General features: G+C 45.3%; 1 protein-coding gene across 6 annotated transcripts in view; it reads left to right on the top strand.

Annotated features, from left to right (window-relative positions):
* The window catches only part of DGKD (diacylglycerol kinase delta), an 84,279-nt gene that overhangs the window by 25,808 nt on the left and 41,811 nt on the right, over positions 1-16,660 (top strand). The window contains exon 1 of one of the 6 annotated variants that reach the window (XM_050965261.1): positions 7,331-7,417. The exons of the other annotated variants lie outside the window; for them this stretch is intronic. The gene's annotated coding sequence lies outside the window, so the exon portion shown is untranslated. Of the gene's footprint in view, positions 1-7,330; positions 7,418-16,660 lie in introns of those variants that run through there. 6 annotated transcript variants of the gene reach the window in all.

Here is a 16,660-nt window from a genome sequence, read left to right on the forward strand (position 1 = left end):
AGGCTGTTCCCAGTTCCTATTATATTTGCTCGAGTTCCTAAATACTCTGTTGCTTTAGTTATTTGCACACCAGTCCTCAGTAAAAAAAAAAAAAAATTGTGCTGGAGACAGGCCCTTGGTAAACAGACATTTCTGACTCAGTGCTAGCCTATGAAAAGAATCTTTTAGAAATCCTTTTCCTGTCTAGGATTCCAGGATTTTTAATCTGATCTCTTGCTGGAACTGGTTGTTAGTCTGCTCTCACAGGACATGCAGAAGTAGAGAGAAGCCATCTAAGGGAGGTCTTGTGGGGTATTGCTTCAAATACAGAGGAAAGAGCTGAATGGTCCCTATAAGAAGTTGCACTGCTGAGATTGGTGATTCTTCTTCTTCTTTAGATTACAAGAACACCTGAAAATATGCTAGGTGTTTCTCAGACAGATGAAAATGCTGTTTGGAAGAGACGAAATGTGACTCCACATCTCTGACACATCTCATGGGCAGGATAAGTAGGGAGTTTTAAAGTGAAGGAGAAAGCTATGAGAATGTTCATTTGCAAAGGGATTTTATTCCCCTACAAGGAAATTGATTGGTATGGAATTAGCACCTGTTCCTGCCCTTGTGCCTGAACACTAGCAGCTTTTGTTTTCTACTTTGTTTGCTCTTTGGTAACCTTAGTGCATTATATCCTGTGTTTAATCTGCCTTCCTGAGTGAGTTTACAAACTCTCTGCCTATCCCTGAAGAGCAGGAAGAGGCCAGAAGAGTCTGAGGGCAGGTCCAGACTAGAGCTTTAAATCGATTTTAAGAGCTCTAAATCGATTTAAAGCTGTAACCGTCCACACTACAGAGTGCATAAAATCGATTTTAAGGGTCCCTAAAATCGATTTTGGAACTCCATCTAAACGAGAGGAGTAACCCCAAAATCGATTTCTTAAAATCGATTTTATGATAGTGTGGACGGACATCGAAGTTAATGGCCTCCGGGACATATCCCACAGTGCTCTAGTGGCCGCTCTACACAGGTAAAGGTACTCTTCTGCTGGCCAGGTAAACAGGAAAAGCCCAGGGAACTTTGAAATTCCATTTCCTGCTTGCACAGCGCGGTTTGCTCTCGCGTTCCCCGAACCCCCCTGCAAACCGCAGGGAAGGAGACCTGCTTGTTCGGGGAACGCGAGAGCAAACCGGGAAAGGAGACCAGCTTCGCCGCAGTTTGCTCTCGCGTTCCCCGAAGCCCCCTGCAAACCGCAGGGAAGGAGACCTGCTTGTTCGGGGAACGCGAGAGCAAACCGGGAAAGGAGACCAGCTTCGCCGCGGTTTGCTCTCGCGTTCCCCGAACCCCCCTGCAAACCGCAGGGAAGGAGACCTGCTTGTTCGGGGAACGCAGAGCAAACCGGGGAAGGAGACCAGCTTCGCCGCGGTTTGCTCTCGCGTTCCCCGAACCACCCAGCAAACCGCAGGGAAGGAGACCTGCTTGTCCGGGGAACGCGAGAGCAAACCGGGGAAGGAGACCAGCTTCGCCGCGGTTTGCTCTCGCGTTCCCCGAACCCCCCTGCAAACCGCAGGGAAAGAGACCTGCTTGCTCGGGGTTCGGGGAACGCGAGAGCAAACCGGGGAAGGAGACCAGCTTTGCCGCGGTTTGCTCTCGCGTTCCCCGGACCCCCCTGCAAACAGCAGGGAAAGAGACCTGCTTGCTCGGGGTTCGGGGAACGCGAGAGCAAACCGGGGAAGGAGACCAGCTTCGCCGCGGTTTGCTCTCGCGTTCCCCGAACCCCCCTGCAAACCGCAGGGAAGGAGACCTGCTTGTTCGGGGAACGCAGAGCAAACCGGGGAAGGAGACCAGCTTCGCCGCGGTTTGCTCTCGCGTTCCCTGAACCACCCAGCGCGAACTGACTGTGTGCCGTTTACAGGAAGGGGGGGGGGTGAAGCTGTACCCAGAACCACCCAGGACGGGGACTTTGATCCCATCATGCACTGGGCTAGTAACCCATAATTCCAAAGGGCAGGGACCCGTGCAGGAACTGTGGGATAGGTACCCAGAGTGCAACGCTCAAGCAAAAGATGGACGCCAGGGAAAATGGACGCTCAACATCGATGTAAGTACCTCTAGTGTGGATGCACAAAATCGATTTTATAAAACCTGCTTTATAAAATCGATTTTAAGCACATCGATTTTAGGCTGTAGTCTGGACGTGGGCTGAGGGACATTAGAAGCCATTTCAGAGAATGGCAGATGTAATTTTGAACTGGAATTGCAGTAGAAGAAAAGGGCTTCTTGTGTGGATGCACACTCTTGAAGCCTTGTCTACAGCCAGGAAAAGGACCTGCTGCTGACAGTTATCAGCAAAGGCTCTCCTCTCATTCCCCCCTCTACTGATCTTCAAAATGGTTTAACGGCTATTGTAGACAGAACAAAACCATCCTGAACACCATGACGCTAAGTGTGGTAAGCCACTCGGTTTGTCATGCTTTCAGTAATTATGCTGAAAACAGTGTACTTCCTTTTGTGCTAGCAGCTAACCTGTTTTCAGCACTATTTAAGTGAGGGGCTGTGGGGAGCTATTGCTAACAGTGAGCTGTCAGCAACAGATCATTTTCCTACTGTAGGCAAAGTCTTGTCTTGCTCAGATTTTATTCGCTGCTAGCCGTGACAGGTATTATACCACCAAAACAGCAGCTAATAACAATAGGGAGCATTGACTTGTTCCTCAGTTCATGATTATTTGCTTCTGAGTGAATGACTTGGAAACTTTCTCTGAAATGTCTTTAGCTTCCCAACTTCACCTTTATTTCAGAATTGTGTAGTTCCATTTGGGAATATTTTTTTCTGAAAGGACTTTGTCCTGTGAAAGTACAAAGGGAAGAAAGGGCCTTTTCCCAGTGCTCTATGGTATAAGTGAGTAGGCAGAGATTTTCACCATATGAACTGACTGAGCTTTATACCTGCTGACCAGTGATGGGGACCTTTCAACACACTTCCTTTCTGATTATAGGAGTCCTGGAATCTACCCTTATCTGTGCTCATTCCACTGACTGCCAGGAAGAGGAATGCCTCTTGTTTAGGAACAGAGTTTCCAGAGGCATATAGGAATGTGACCCTGGGATGAAATATGGTCATTTTCTCAGAGAATGCTCTGTTTTGTCAGCTTTCCCACTCCGGCATCAGGGAAGAAGATGAGACATCAAGATGTAGAATAAACAAAAATTAAACTTTATCTGGGGACATGTTGTGCCAACAAATACTATCAAAGGCAGGGGGCTAGTGCATTTATTGCATGTAGGCCTAACAGAACTGGTATATATCATAAGAGAAACACATCTAGTTAATTGAATCTAATCCCCAAAAAGTGCAACATAGTGCATGGCTGAGGGGTGAAAACATTATCTATCTCTCTGTCATCTGGTCTAACCTGAAATCTGCCTGTTCAGAGTTAAGTCTAAGAGCTGTGTAGAATCAGAGAAGATTAGGGTTGGAAGAAACCTCAGGAGGTCATCTAGTCCAACTCCCTACTCAAAGCAACACCAACACCAACTAAATCATCCCAGCCAGAGCTTTGTCAAGCTGGGCCTTAAAAACCTCTAAGTCCAGGGTCAAAGTACCAAGAGTGCTGCAGGTTAGTATTCAAGTACATAGAGAATGCAGCTCTACCAAAAAAATCTTATTGCTCAGGCTTTAGCAGGTTCTTCAAAATATTAACTTGACTTTTATCAGATGGAAATGAAAGGTAGTTTTCATAGTTGGAAACTATCTGATTGTCAGGAAAAGCTGTTTTCATTATAAAATAACTACATTTCTCTGTGAAAGTGGTGAGTTCTGTCTGGGATGAAGAATGTTCAGTGTGGCATCTGGAGATGAGGGGAGAGGTATGGCACAATTAGGCTGTGAATGCTAATTGGGAATATCCCAAACATAGGTAGTTTCATGAAGCTCTAATTCACTGAACTGTCTTGGAGTGCAGCACCGGATCATCAGGGTTTGGGTGCATTGGCGGAGCTGTGTGAAGGGTGCATTGTAAAGCAGGACAGAGGCACATTGACAGAGATGTGTGGAGGAAGCCATGCTTCAATCCCTCATCTTCTGAAGCATGAAAATTCAACAGAATTTACTTCTTGCTTCCCAAAAGAGAGAATCTTGCCTAAATCGTGTCACGTTGTTATTCCAGCCTGTAGAATTGTGATCTCAGCCTTCAAATTCAGTTGTCTAATTGAAATTAATGAGATACACTATGACAGTTTGGGAGAGCTGTGTATGTACGGCTTATGAATTCTGGCTGATTTTATGATTTGCTGTATCATTGAATAGCTCAGAGGATGTGGCCGTCAGTCCTGTGCCATCAGGAATGGTGTCCTGTTCCAGACCAGGGATAAGAATAGCTCCCATTCAGATGGGAGCACATTAGGACAATCCGATGGACACACCCTAGGTGAAAACAGTTATCTCCAGCTTCTTTGCAGGGGGCTGGGGTTTGAAGCAGAGGACTTTCCCAAGAAAAGGGAAACAATGAAACTTGGCGTTAGTGCTAGCCTTTTAAAAACCACAAAGGCTGAGACAGAGGAACAAAAGGAGTGTGCTTGTGTAGCACAGGGATCCCTTTTTGGACTGCAGGACGAGTCAAGGAAGAAGGAAGCTAGCTGCTGTGGGATAGGGGAGAAGAGTGAGATGTACACACTGCAGGATTCAAAGGAGACGCGGTGGGCAGAAGTGGGGATCCTGGACACCCTCCGTATTGGTGACCGAATCCCAAAGAGTGCTCGAGGGATGAGAAGACTGAGGCAGAGAAGGATGTATCGATGTTGTGTTGTTTTGTCTGGATCTGTAGATTTCTTGTGCTATCTTGTCGCAATTGGGGTACCCTGGGGGGGGGTATAGAGTAGCTGGACCTTGAGGTCCCATTTCTGTGAAGGACTAATGTAGTCTGTGCCGGGGGAGTGTGCCAGAGAGGCCAGAGAAAGAGACAGTGCAAGGCACCTACTTGGAACAGGGGAAGCTTAAGAGCGCACAGTTCCAATTCTGCAGTCCCCAAACACAGCAGCCTGCTGAGTGTTACCAGAGCTGTGACACACGCTCCTAATCTGAAGTGTAAATTGCTAGTGCAAGGCTGAAGTTTATGCTTATGCTCCCTTTTTCATTGCCTGCTCTGTAAATTAACATACTCATTGAAGGAACAGGAGCTGCTTTAGCCATGCTTAGTCCACTTTATACTTTGGCTTAGCAGCATGTCAAGCAGAGAATCTGCCATACACCAGGGAACTCCTTATAGTCAGTCCCATCAATACTGTGCATTATGAGCTTTAGCAGCAGCGTGCTTGAAATATGTTAGTGCTGATGAGTTACTGGTCTAGCTGGTAAACATAACTACCTGTTTTTAGGTATGTCATTATTCACTTTACAACTGTAGCTGCTCCAGGAGCTGGAGCTGATAAGTGGCTGAGCCACTGTAATATTAGAATCATAGACTATTAAGGTTGGAAGAGACCTCAGGAGGTCATCTAGTCCAATCTCTTGCTCAAAGGGGGACCAACACCAACTAAATCATCCCAGCCAGGGCTTTGCCAAGCCAAGCCTTAAACACCTCTGAGGATGGAGATTCCACCACCTCCCTAGGTAACCCATTCTAGTGCTTCACCCCCCTCCTAGTGAAATAGTGCTTCCTAATATCCACCGTAGACCCTCCCTATAGCAAGGTGAAACTTACCGGTGTGGCGCCTCCTGCTGGTCGTCCTGGGAATTAGCTCTCCAGCTCTGGAGTGCCCTCTACTGGCCCATGTCCCGCTTGCCTCAGACCCCCGTGTGCCTCCCGAACCCCGGTGCCCCTTCCCTCAGGGTTCTGTCCTCTGCAGTACCCCCGCAGTCTCTGGGTCTCCCCTCCCAGGGGAACCCCCAAGCCTCTATCCCCACCTTGCCTCAGTGGCTTCTGCCAGTCATCATCTAGCCCCCCTGCTCACTGGGGCAGACTGCACTCTGTAATCCACTCATCACTGGCAAGGGGAGGTTTGGGCCTGCTGCCTTTGTCTAACCCTGGGCTGCACTTCTGCAACCCCAGTACCTGCTCTGGGCCTTCACCAAGGCCTGCAGCCTCGGGAGTTGCCAGGCCGGAACTCCCCCGCTCCTTTGCCCGTCCCCAGCCCTGCTCACCCTCAGGTACCCTGCTCAGTTCCCAGGCAGCCCGGTCCTTCCCTCTCCAGCGAGAGAGAGACTCTCTCAGCACCTGCCTCATAGCCCTTTTATAGGGCCAGCTGTGGCCGCTTCCCCAGTCAGGCTACCTGGAGCAGCCCTTTTCCAGGGCTGGTTTAACCCCTTCAGGGCCGGAGCAGGGTAACTGCCCTGCTACACTCCCCCACTGCAACTTGAGACCATTGCTCCTTGTTCTGTCATCTGCCACCACTGAGAACAGCCAAGCTGCATCCTCTTTGAAACCCCTCTCCGGGTAGTTGAAGGCAGCTATCAAATCCCCCCTCACTCTTCTCTTCTGCAAACTAAATAACCCCAGTTCCCTCAGCCTCTCTTCATAAGTCATGTGCCCCAGCCCCCTAACCATCTTCGTTGCCCTCCGTTGGACTCTCTCCAATTTGTCCACATCCCTTCTGTAGTGAGGGGGAGGACCAAAACTGGACACAATACTCCAGGTGTGGCCTCGCCAGTGCCGAATAGAGGGGAATAATCACTTAATTCGATCTTGCTGAGGGTGCAGTTCATCCTATCATCCAGATCATTAATAAAGATGTTGAACAAAACTGGCCCCAGGACCAACCCCTGGGGCACTCCGCCTGATAGCGGCTGCCAACTAGACATAGAGCCGTTGATCACTAACTGTTGAGCCCGACACTCTAGCCAGCTTTCTGTCCACCTTATAGTCCATTCATCCAGTCCATACTCCTTTAACTTGCTGGCAAGAATACTGTGGGAGACCGTATCAAAAGCTTTGCTAAAGTCAAGATCAGAGGTAGGCAAACTACGGTGCCCCGCGGGACCGTCCTGCCTGGCCCCTGAGCTCCCGACCAGCTCCCTCCCTTTTTACATAAAATCACTGGCTGTTTTGGATATGTTAGGAGCTCTTGGGGGATTCAGAGTTCTTAAATTTGTGTGCAGGGCTGTATGTTTGAACAGGATGTGAGCAAAAGGAAGCAGCCAAAATTATCAGGTCCTGTCATACACTCACTTTTGGCTACCTTCAACAGTATATCGCACCAGAACAGCTATATTTAGCAGAATCATTTCAAGTTCCTCTATCACTCCTTTTGTGTCTTTTTCCAACGAGCTCTGTGATTGGGCCAGAGTGTTAACTTGTTTTTCTGTCTCATGTGGTCACTGAGCTCACCAGATCCACTCTGATAAAGCAGAATCATACTGTGTTTGGCCAAAGCTGCCACTTCAGCTCTGAGAAGATTCTGGGCAGCCAGGAAATACTGGGGAAGGTCCAGAATGAAGAAGTCAATGGGTAAGGACTCCTTTGAGGGAAGCAAGCTGAGAGAATGAAGATTAGGCTTCACTCTCACTGCTAGGAGGAAGAAGAGAAGTGGCTCAGTAAAAGAAAAAACAAAAAGGTTGAAATGTAGCAGAATTTCTTTTTACATTTTGGTCTAAGGAAGGGAATCCTTATTGAGTTAGCTTTCTAGTGTACAGGTTCACAGTTGTTCACTGGGGACTGACATCCAGGGGAATCCAGTCTGTTTTTTGAATGTGAAATTTGAGATTTTCCTCACTTGGTTCCATCATTTGCCAGCTGGCCTGACTTGAAAAGTCAGTTGTTAAACTGGTCATAACTTTTTGGACAGAGAAGTATCATGGTGACCTAACTGGCATCATCAGCCAGAAGGGAGATGGCAAACCTGGTTGGTGGATGGACTTCTTGGTGAAAAGCTGCAGGAGATGATGCTGAGTCCCTGAGAAGTGTTAGGGTAGTGTCAGCATCTAGCCTCAGGGACTCTGTGGGTATGGGCTCAGAGCACAAGCTCGAGCCCGAGCCCGAATGCCTACACTGCTGTTTTAGTGCCATAGCATGAGCCCAAGTCTGTGCCCAGGTTCTGAGATTTGCTGCTGATCATTTTAAAACCCAGTGTAGACGTACCTTTGGCACTGGCTTCAGTCAATGATTTTGAATTGGATGGCTTGAAGAATAGGTTTTCTGTGATGAGATTGAGATGCCTCAGCTGGAAGTGTCTGCGAAGACTCACTGGAGAATCTGTGAATCTTCTTGATTGCCCAGGGGTAGTTGGCCGAACTGCCATGATTCTAACAAGCGACACACTTACTGGGGTTTCCATAGAAGGTGTGATGACGTTCTCTGTGGTACTGATAAACTAAATTGAGTCCTGTCTGAAGTGAATAAGAGTTTCTCTGCCACCAATATCCTTAAGCCTTTTCTGTCATTCCCATCCATTCTGATGACTCTTCAGAATAGAGTTAATGAATGGCACATTCCTTGCCACTACTGATTAACTCTGATGCCATGGTACCTTGGGCCTTAACAGGCAACTGCTTTATGCACCAGCAGTGATGTTATAGACCAGGGGTAGGCAACCTATGACACGTGTGCCAAAGGCAGCACGCAAGCTGATTTTCAGTGGCACTCACACTGCCTGGGTCCTGGCCACCAGTCCAGGGGCTCTGCATTTTAATTTAATTTTAAATGAAGCTTCTTAAACATTTTAAAAACTTTATTTACTTTACATACAACAATAGTTTAGTTATATAGACTTATAGAAAGAGACCTTCTAAAAACGTTAAAATGTATTACTGGCACACGAAACCTTAAATCAGAGTGAATAAATGAAGACTAGGCACATCACTTCTAAAAGGTTGCCGATCCCTGTTATAGACTGTATTCTAATGCTAGCTAAGGGAGATGAATCTAGCTAAGGGAGATGAATCTAGTTCCCATTTTAGGGACCAAACCTGAGATTCATATGCCAGAAAGCTCCACAGCTCTCAGGGTCTATAAAGCAACTGCATCGGTATTTGGCATTCCCTTTTTAGGAAGAGCAAGCCAGTTTAATTTGCATAATAGTTCACATCATGATAAACCTTTGAGCCACTTCAGGGTCTGACTACTCAGAGTTCTGCCAACCCCAAAATAGGCCAAAAAACACAAGGGTTATTATTAATCTCAGGATTCTGTTTGTTTGTTCTATCTTCTGATATTTTTTTTTAAACTGTCGGGGGAAGCAATCCCCTCCCTCATTCAAAGTGAATCAGTCCCTTGTTTTTGTGCTATCCCATTATATGAGAACAAGAGGTCACTGGATGACATTACTGCTTGGTAAATTTAGAACAAATAAAAGGAAGTGCTACTCACATAGTGCAGCATCATCCTGTGGAATTTGCTGTTCCAGGGTGTTAGTCAAAAACTGGAACTGGAACTTAAAAAAATAGTCGGACCATTAACATTTGTAGCCATGTCAACGAAGAGAGGGGTAACCAAATCTCATGGGTCAGTGTGTCAGCTGATCGCTGCCATGGTGAGAAAGGAATGTATACGATTCCCTGATTAGAAAGGTGCATTTTTTATTTTTTATTTTTTGTGGAGGGCCACGGCCGCCTTTTGAAGAATCAGAAATTAGCCACTTCTGGCAGCAGGCTATCAGGCTGGATAATCAGCAGTCTGATGCAGAATGGCACATTGTATGTATTTTCCACTGCATGCATCTGAGGAAGTGGGTTTCAGCCCATGAAAGTTTATGCTCAAATAAATTTGTTAGTCTCTAAGGTGCCACAAGTACTCCTCCTTCTTTTTGCTGATACAGACTAACACAGCTACCACTCTGAAAACTGAGTTTCAGGTTGAAATTTCAAGTTTAAATGTGCACAAACAAATGTTTGAGGATGGGGCCTTCCTCCCACTTGGCTTCTTGGACCCATTTTTCCCCCCAAACCACTCTCCTCTTCTCACTCTCCTCAGTGGGGACAATTTTTCCATCAAGTTCAGTGCTCCCTGTTCCATCAAGAGCAGTCCTGTGATTTGCCTACTCCCCCTGCCTGAGTGTTAGTGTTTTCCATCACTGTAATAAATCCACCTCTTGAGAAGAGGAAGCTAGGTCGAGGGAAGAATCCTTCCACCAACCTAACAGTGTCTACAGCTGAACTACGTCTCTTATGCATATGAATTTTTCACACTCCAAGTGACACAGCTAGGTTGACCTAAGTTTTAGGTGTAGACCAGGCCTTAGTAGATGATCATTGAGGATTCTAGTGTACCAGATAGTGTAAGAGAAATTAGCTGCCTAATGAGTGGTATACGTCTTCCTGTAAGGTATCTGGCATCAGCCACTATGAGAGACAGGTTACATATAGGACTAGATGACCTGTTGGCCTATTCTGATAGGGAAATACCTCTTTTGTGTTTTCCAGGTTCTTATTTGTCACCATTATTGTTTATAACCTTGTTCACTATTTCACTGCTGATAGTTATATCACAACTACGGTAGGTCTTCATACTCCTTTTACAGGAATTATTAGACAAAGCTGCTAAAGTTTAAATCTCTAACAAAGTTTTACAAAAATCTTGAATATCACCCTATTTCTAATTAAACTGGAAGTCGGCTGTGAGATTCTTGGTTTGGAAGCAAGCATTTTAGACTCATTCCGTCAGTTCCCATCACGATGACATCAACAATCTCAAGCTAAATGTTTCTCTAGAGCTGTTATTAAGTTGGGAATTTTGCTGTCTGAAACCTGTTTACAACTTTGTCCTCACTTCTGGGCTTGTAGTTGTGTGCCAGACTTCTAGTTTCAGGTCTGTGATTTCTTGCCTAGCAGAATAAGGTATGAAAATACCTTTAATTAATTAATGTAGCATCTGGAAATCCCAGTCATGGACCAGGACCCCATATTGCTAGGTGCTGTACAAACACAGAACAAAAAACAGTCCCTGCTACAAAGAGCTTACAATCTTTTCACCCATTTTTGTCTCCAAGCGTGTAAACTTCTCTGAACACAAATCTGTCTCAGTGCTGGATTTTGGCATTTTATCATGGCTGCATTATATGGCGTTAGAATCTAACATTCTTCATTGGACCAATTCTCAGTGGAGATGCAGGAAGTTTGAGACCCCAGAACTGAACCTTTACCAAAAGCAAAAACAACATGGAGTTGAAAGACTAACAGATTTATTTGGACATAAGCTTTCGGGGATAAAAAACCCACTTCTTCAGATGCATGGAGTGAAAATTACAGATACAGATGTAAATATATATTGGCACGTGAAGAGAAGGGAGTTACTTTACAAGTGGAGAACCAATGTTGAAGGCCAATTTAGTCAGGGTGGATGTAGTCCACTCCCAATAATTGATGAGGAGGTGTCAATACCAACAGAGGGAAAATTGCTTTTGTAGTGAGCCAGCCACTCCCAGTCCCTATTCAAGCCCAAATTGATGGTGTTAAGTTTGCAAATGAATTGTAGCTCTGCAGTTTCTCTTTGACATCTGTTTTTGAAGTTTTTTTATTGAAGTATGGCTACTTTTAAATCTGTTATTGAGCGTCCAGGAAGACTGAAGTGTTCTCCTATTGGCTTTTGTATGTTACCGTTCTTGATGTCTGATTTGTGTCCATTTATCCTTTTACGTAGAGACTGTCTAGTTTGGCCCATGTACATGGCAGAGGGGCATTGCTGGCACATGATGGCGTATATCACATTAGTAGATGTGCAAGTGAATGAGCCTCTGATGGTGTGGCTGGTGTGGCTGGGTCCTATGATGGTGTCGCTAGAGTAGATATGGGGACGGAGAAGGCAATGGAGTTTGTTACAGGGATTGGTTCCTGGGGTAGTGTTTCTGTGGTGTGGCATGTAGTTGCTGGTGAGTATTTGCTTCAGGTTGGGGGGCTGTCTGTTACAAAAAGCAGCTTCAGTTCTTCTGTCTACTGGGCCAATATTTTTGATTCTTGTTCTTTTAAGAGGATAAAAAAAATTGATATTAGATATTGTGATGATACTGGATAGATTTCATATTCTAAGGAAGGGAAGGAATAAAAACAGCAGAATAAGGACAGTGGGTTTTAAAAAAAAGGTAGGATCCCGTGGGAAGGAAATCTAAGGGAAAAAGGAGTTCAGGAGAGCTTGCAGTTTCTCAAGGAGACAGTATTAAAGGCAAAACTGTAAACTATCCTAATGCAAAGGAAAGGTAGACAGAATAGTGAGGGGCCAATATGGGACATAAAAGGCAATAATTAGAGGTTCTTCAAATACATTTGGAGCAAGAGAAAAATGAGGGAAAGTGTAGGTCCTCTGCTTAGCCGGAAGGGAGAGCTAATAATGAATACCATCAAGAAGGCTGAGGTGTTTAATGCCTATTTTGCTTCAGTCTTCACTAAGAAGGTTAACAATAACCAGATACTCAACACAATTAATATTAACAACAAGGGGGGAGGAACAGGTTAAAGAATATTTAGGTAAGCTAGATGTATTCAAATCAGCAGGGCCTGATAAAGTTCATCCTAGGTTACATAAGGAACTAGCTGAATCACTCATGGAACTTTTAGCAATTATCTTGGAGAACTTCTTGTAGAGGAGGGTGACGTCCCAGAGGAATATACTGGGCATATGTAGTCTTGAGAAAAGAAGACTGAGGTGGACCTGATAAGTCTTCAAATACGTTAAGGGCTGTTATAAAGAGGATGATGGTCAGTTGTTTTCCACATCCACCTTGGAAGGTAGGACAGGAAGTAATCTGTAGCAAGAGGGATTTAGGTTAGATATTGGAAAAACTATTTAACCGTAAGGGTAGTTAAGCTCTGGAATAGGGTTCCAGGGGAGGTTGTGAAATTCCTATCACTGGAGGTTTTTAAGAACAAGTTGGACAAACAACTGTCAGGGATGGTTTAGGTTTACTCGGTCTTGCCTCAGAGCAGGGGGCTGGACTTGATGACCTCTCAAGGTCCCTTCCAGCCTGAGATTTCTGTGATTTAATTTTTTTTTTAAATTTAAAAAAGGAAAGAAACATCCAAGTATTGCACTTCTCCAGTATGGGTGCCTATACTAGTCATGTCCTTACTTTCCACTCGTTTGAAAGGATGTTCATGGCAGTAAGGCTGCAAGTTTAATCTATGTAGAGTCAATATTTTATTATTTTTACAGTGGCCCCAGAAGTGTGCAGAGTGTTTTACAGAATAAAAAGGAAATAAGTTCCCTGCCTTGAAATCTGGCAGTTGCAAAGTGAGAGAGGGACATTTTAGGATGTCTGTATCTTCTGCAGCTGTGGTGGAGAGTACCTGCTCAACTACTCTTTTTTGTCCATGCTCAGCCTTGCATATTTTATATGTGTGATCTTTTATAAACTCCACATTGCTTCTAACAGCAGTCTGGAAATGGTGGCCAGTATTTCTGTAGTCTTAGGGCTTGACTACACTTGCAAGTTAGAATGCCCTGGGTGCTCTAACTCCCAATGTGTCCACACTGGCAAGGCATGTAGAGTGCCTGGACTCTGCAGCTGGAGCGCTCCTGGTAATTCACCTCCACGAGAAGCAAAAAGTTTGTTGCGCCCCGGCTGAAATGCCCAGACATCAATGTGAATGAAGTGTTGCGTTACTGCACTGTGGTTGACCTCTGGAAACGTTCCGTAATCCATTGAAGTCAAGTGGCCACTCTTGTCATTGTTTTGGAATTGGCTGCAGGAATGCGGATATGTCCTTTCAAAACTTCGTTTTTGACAGCCGGTATACTTATCTGCTCTGGGACAAAGCAACCATTATTGTGGAATGCTGCTTGCTGTGTGTGTGTGTGTGTGTGTGTGTGTGTGTGTGTGTGTGTGTGTGTGTGTGTGTGTGTGTGTGTGTGTGTGTGTGTGTGAGAGAGAGAGAGAGAGGAGGGGAGGAAGGAGGGTCTGCTGCTGTCTGAACTTACAAGACAGCATGCTGACATGCTCTAAGCACCCCAAAAACTCACTCTCTCTCCCCTCACATACATACAACACACTACCTGTCACTCTCCACCCACCCCACCCTCCCGCATTTAAAAAGCATGCTGCAGCCACTTGTACGCTGGGATAGCTACCACAATGTACTGCTCTTTGTGGCGTTGCAAGAGCTGCTAATGTGGCTATGCCAGTGCTTTTACAGTTGACAGTGTAAACACAGGGCAGCATTTTCCCTGCTGCGGTCTCCGAAGGCTGGTTTAACTCCCAGCGCTCTCCATTTGCAAGTCTAGCCATGCCCTTAGGGTGTGTCTGCACAGCACAGTTAGCTCAAGGTGTAACTCATTTTTTGCCTCTAACTTGACTACCATCCAAATCCAAAACTGTCAGCTCAGGGGTTCTCAAACTGGGGGTCAGGACCCCTCAGGTGCTCACAAGCTGTCAGCCTCCACCTCAAACCCTGCTTTGCCTCCAGCATTTATAATGGTGTTAAATGTATAAAAATATACAGTGCAGTACACCAGTACTGAAGTTTGAGAACCACTGGTCTAGCTCGATGGAAGTGGTGTTTTAGGCTCAAGCTAATTAGCCTGTAAGGAATGGGGGGCAGGAGGTAGGTGCAGAGGCAGATTTTGGGTTTGTGGGACCTTGGGCCAAAGCAAGTAGGGGGCCCTCCCTATCCCTTCTGCTTGCAGTCCCCCCTGCAGCCATCCCACTGGCACTCCTGCCAGGGAGCAGGATTGAGGCGCAGCATGGGAGCTTGCCCTGCCCTTCCCAACTTGTGCTCCTGCCAGGGAGCGGGGGGGAAAGGGGTGTATTTTCTGAAGAGCTTGAAAAGAAAATAATGTTTCTAGGTGAATATTTGTTTGCCATCAGTTACATACGCGTTTTCCAGTATTTGATCTACTATTGCAATATTGTATGGCATAAAGAAGAAGTTTAATTTTAAACTGGAATTTGGCTGTGGAAAACTGATAGGTTAACAGGCATGTTGATTGTTTTTTAATTCATCTCATGAGCCATAATGGAAGAAATAGGAAGTGAGTGGAATATGGAGGCTATCTTGGATCAGAAATGTTTAGGAAAAATCTATTTTCCTATTAATATTTATTAGGGAGAGATTTACATTCCACCAAAATAGGAAATGGGAGAAGAATGAAACAAGTAGCGTGGAGAGGGGGGAAATGCCAAGAACTAAAAAGAGAGAGAGAAGGAGGAAAGAAATGAGTGAAATCTAAGGGCAGAGGAGATTGCTTTAATATGGGAGGAGAAATATTTGTGTTTCCTCTAGCTCTTAATCTGCTTAATTTTGGGAGGAAGTCCTTTTGCCCCATTTGAAAACATGTCTGGAGTTCTCCTTACAGGCAAATTAACCCCAGTTCTCAGTTATATCTACTTGTATTCCTATCCAGGCGCCATGATATTTAATTGTTTAATTTCACAGCACCAAAAAAATTAACATTTTTTTATATGCACGTTTGAAAAAATGGAGCCACTCTTGGTCAGTCTTTATTGAAATCACCAGCCCTGGCCTGAGCCCCCTTAAGGGTTTCATCTGGACCAGGTCTTATTAACCATTCCACTCTCTCAATAAGATAGTTCTTGCGGAAATTAAATCTAAGATTTCACATTCTCTATACAGATGGTCCGTGCTTAAATGTGGCTGTTATTTCTTCCTCCAGTAGTGATTTTATCCATTTGCAGGGATATACAGTGTTAGGTTTTTCAGAATATGACTTTGTCTAGAAGATTTTAAGATTAAACCTGGATAAAGCAGCAGCAAATGTGCTAGATTCACTGAACTTTTCCAGCTAAATCTTCTTTCTCTCCCATGCTACTTTAGACACAGATACTATTGTTAAAAGTCTATAGGGCAGATTTTAGGGCTGTCTTGAATTATAGTTTTTTAGGTTTGTTACGGAGCAATGTTAAAGTTGAGAGCAGCCCACAATTATCAGCCTGTTTTTGACATGCACAGTTACCTTATCTTAACCCAAACAAAGCCATTCTGTCAGGTGTAGTCTTAGAATTTTTATGGAAAGTTTGAGGTAAATCAAATCAGGCTTTCTGGAGATAAGAGGGTTAAACGATATGATGATCTCAATTTTGGAATATTTTCCTAATTTTTAAACTTATTTTCACTTGTCCCAACTCCAAAATGGGTTGATTAATCTATAATCTGTTGGTTTTAGCAAGAATTTACATTTGGGAGAGCTGTTGTCAGAATGAATACTGGTGTGTCTCAGTTTCCCTGTGTGATACACCAATGCCTGGGTGGCGGGAATAAGGATGTGTGACTTTGGCTGAGACCCTCTGGGGTCGGTGAGGCTGCTCCTGCTGTCTGCATGTATGCTATGGCAGGTGCCCTTCATAACCTGAGACCCAGGAGAGGGATGCAACCAGGTGACTCTTTTGCCCGGGAAGCAAGACAAAGACCAGGAGGAGGAGCAACGGGAGTGTCGGAGGTCGGATTGCTGGTAGCTTGGCAATCTGCTTGGGGAACTGAAAGAGGGGAAGTCCAGGGCGTCTGGCCTGTGACTCCCCAAGATGGACTTAGCAGAAAATCACTGATTTCTGTGCTAGCAATCTATGTTTTATGCTGTGTTCCTGTCAACTAATAAACCCTTCTGTTCTACTTGCTGGCTGAGAGTCACTGCTGACTGGAGTTGAGGTGCAGGGCCCTCTGGCTTCCCCAGGAGTCCTGCCTGAGTGGACTCGCTGCAGGAGGCGCACGGTTTGGAAAGGGATGCTGAATGCTCTGAGGTCAGATCCAGGAATATCGAAGCTGTGTAAGCTTCTTGCCCTGGTGACAGAATGCTCAGAGAGAGGAGGCATGC

Source organism: Gopherus flavomarginatus, chromosome 8, assembly GCF_025201925.1.
Source record: "Gopherus flavomarginatus isolate rGopFla2 chromosome 8, rGopFla2.mat.asm, whole genome shotgun sequence".
In the NCBI taxonomy this organism is placed as follows: Eukaryota; Metazoa; Chordata; order Testudines; family Testudinidae; genus Gopherus; species Gopherus flavomarginatus.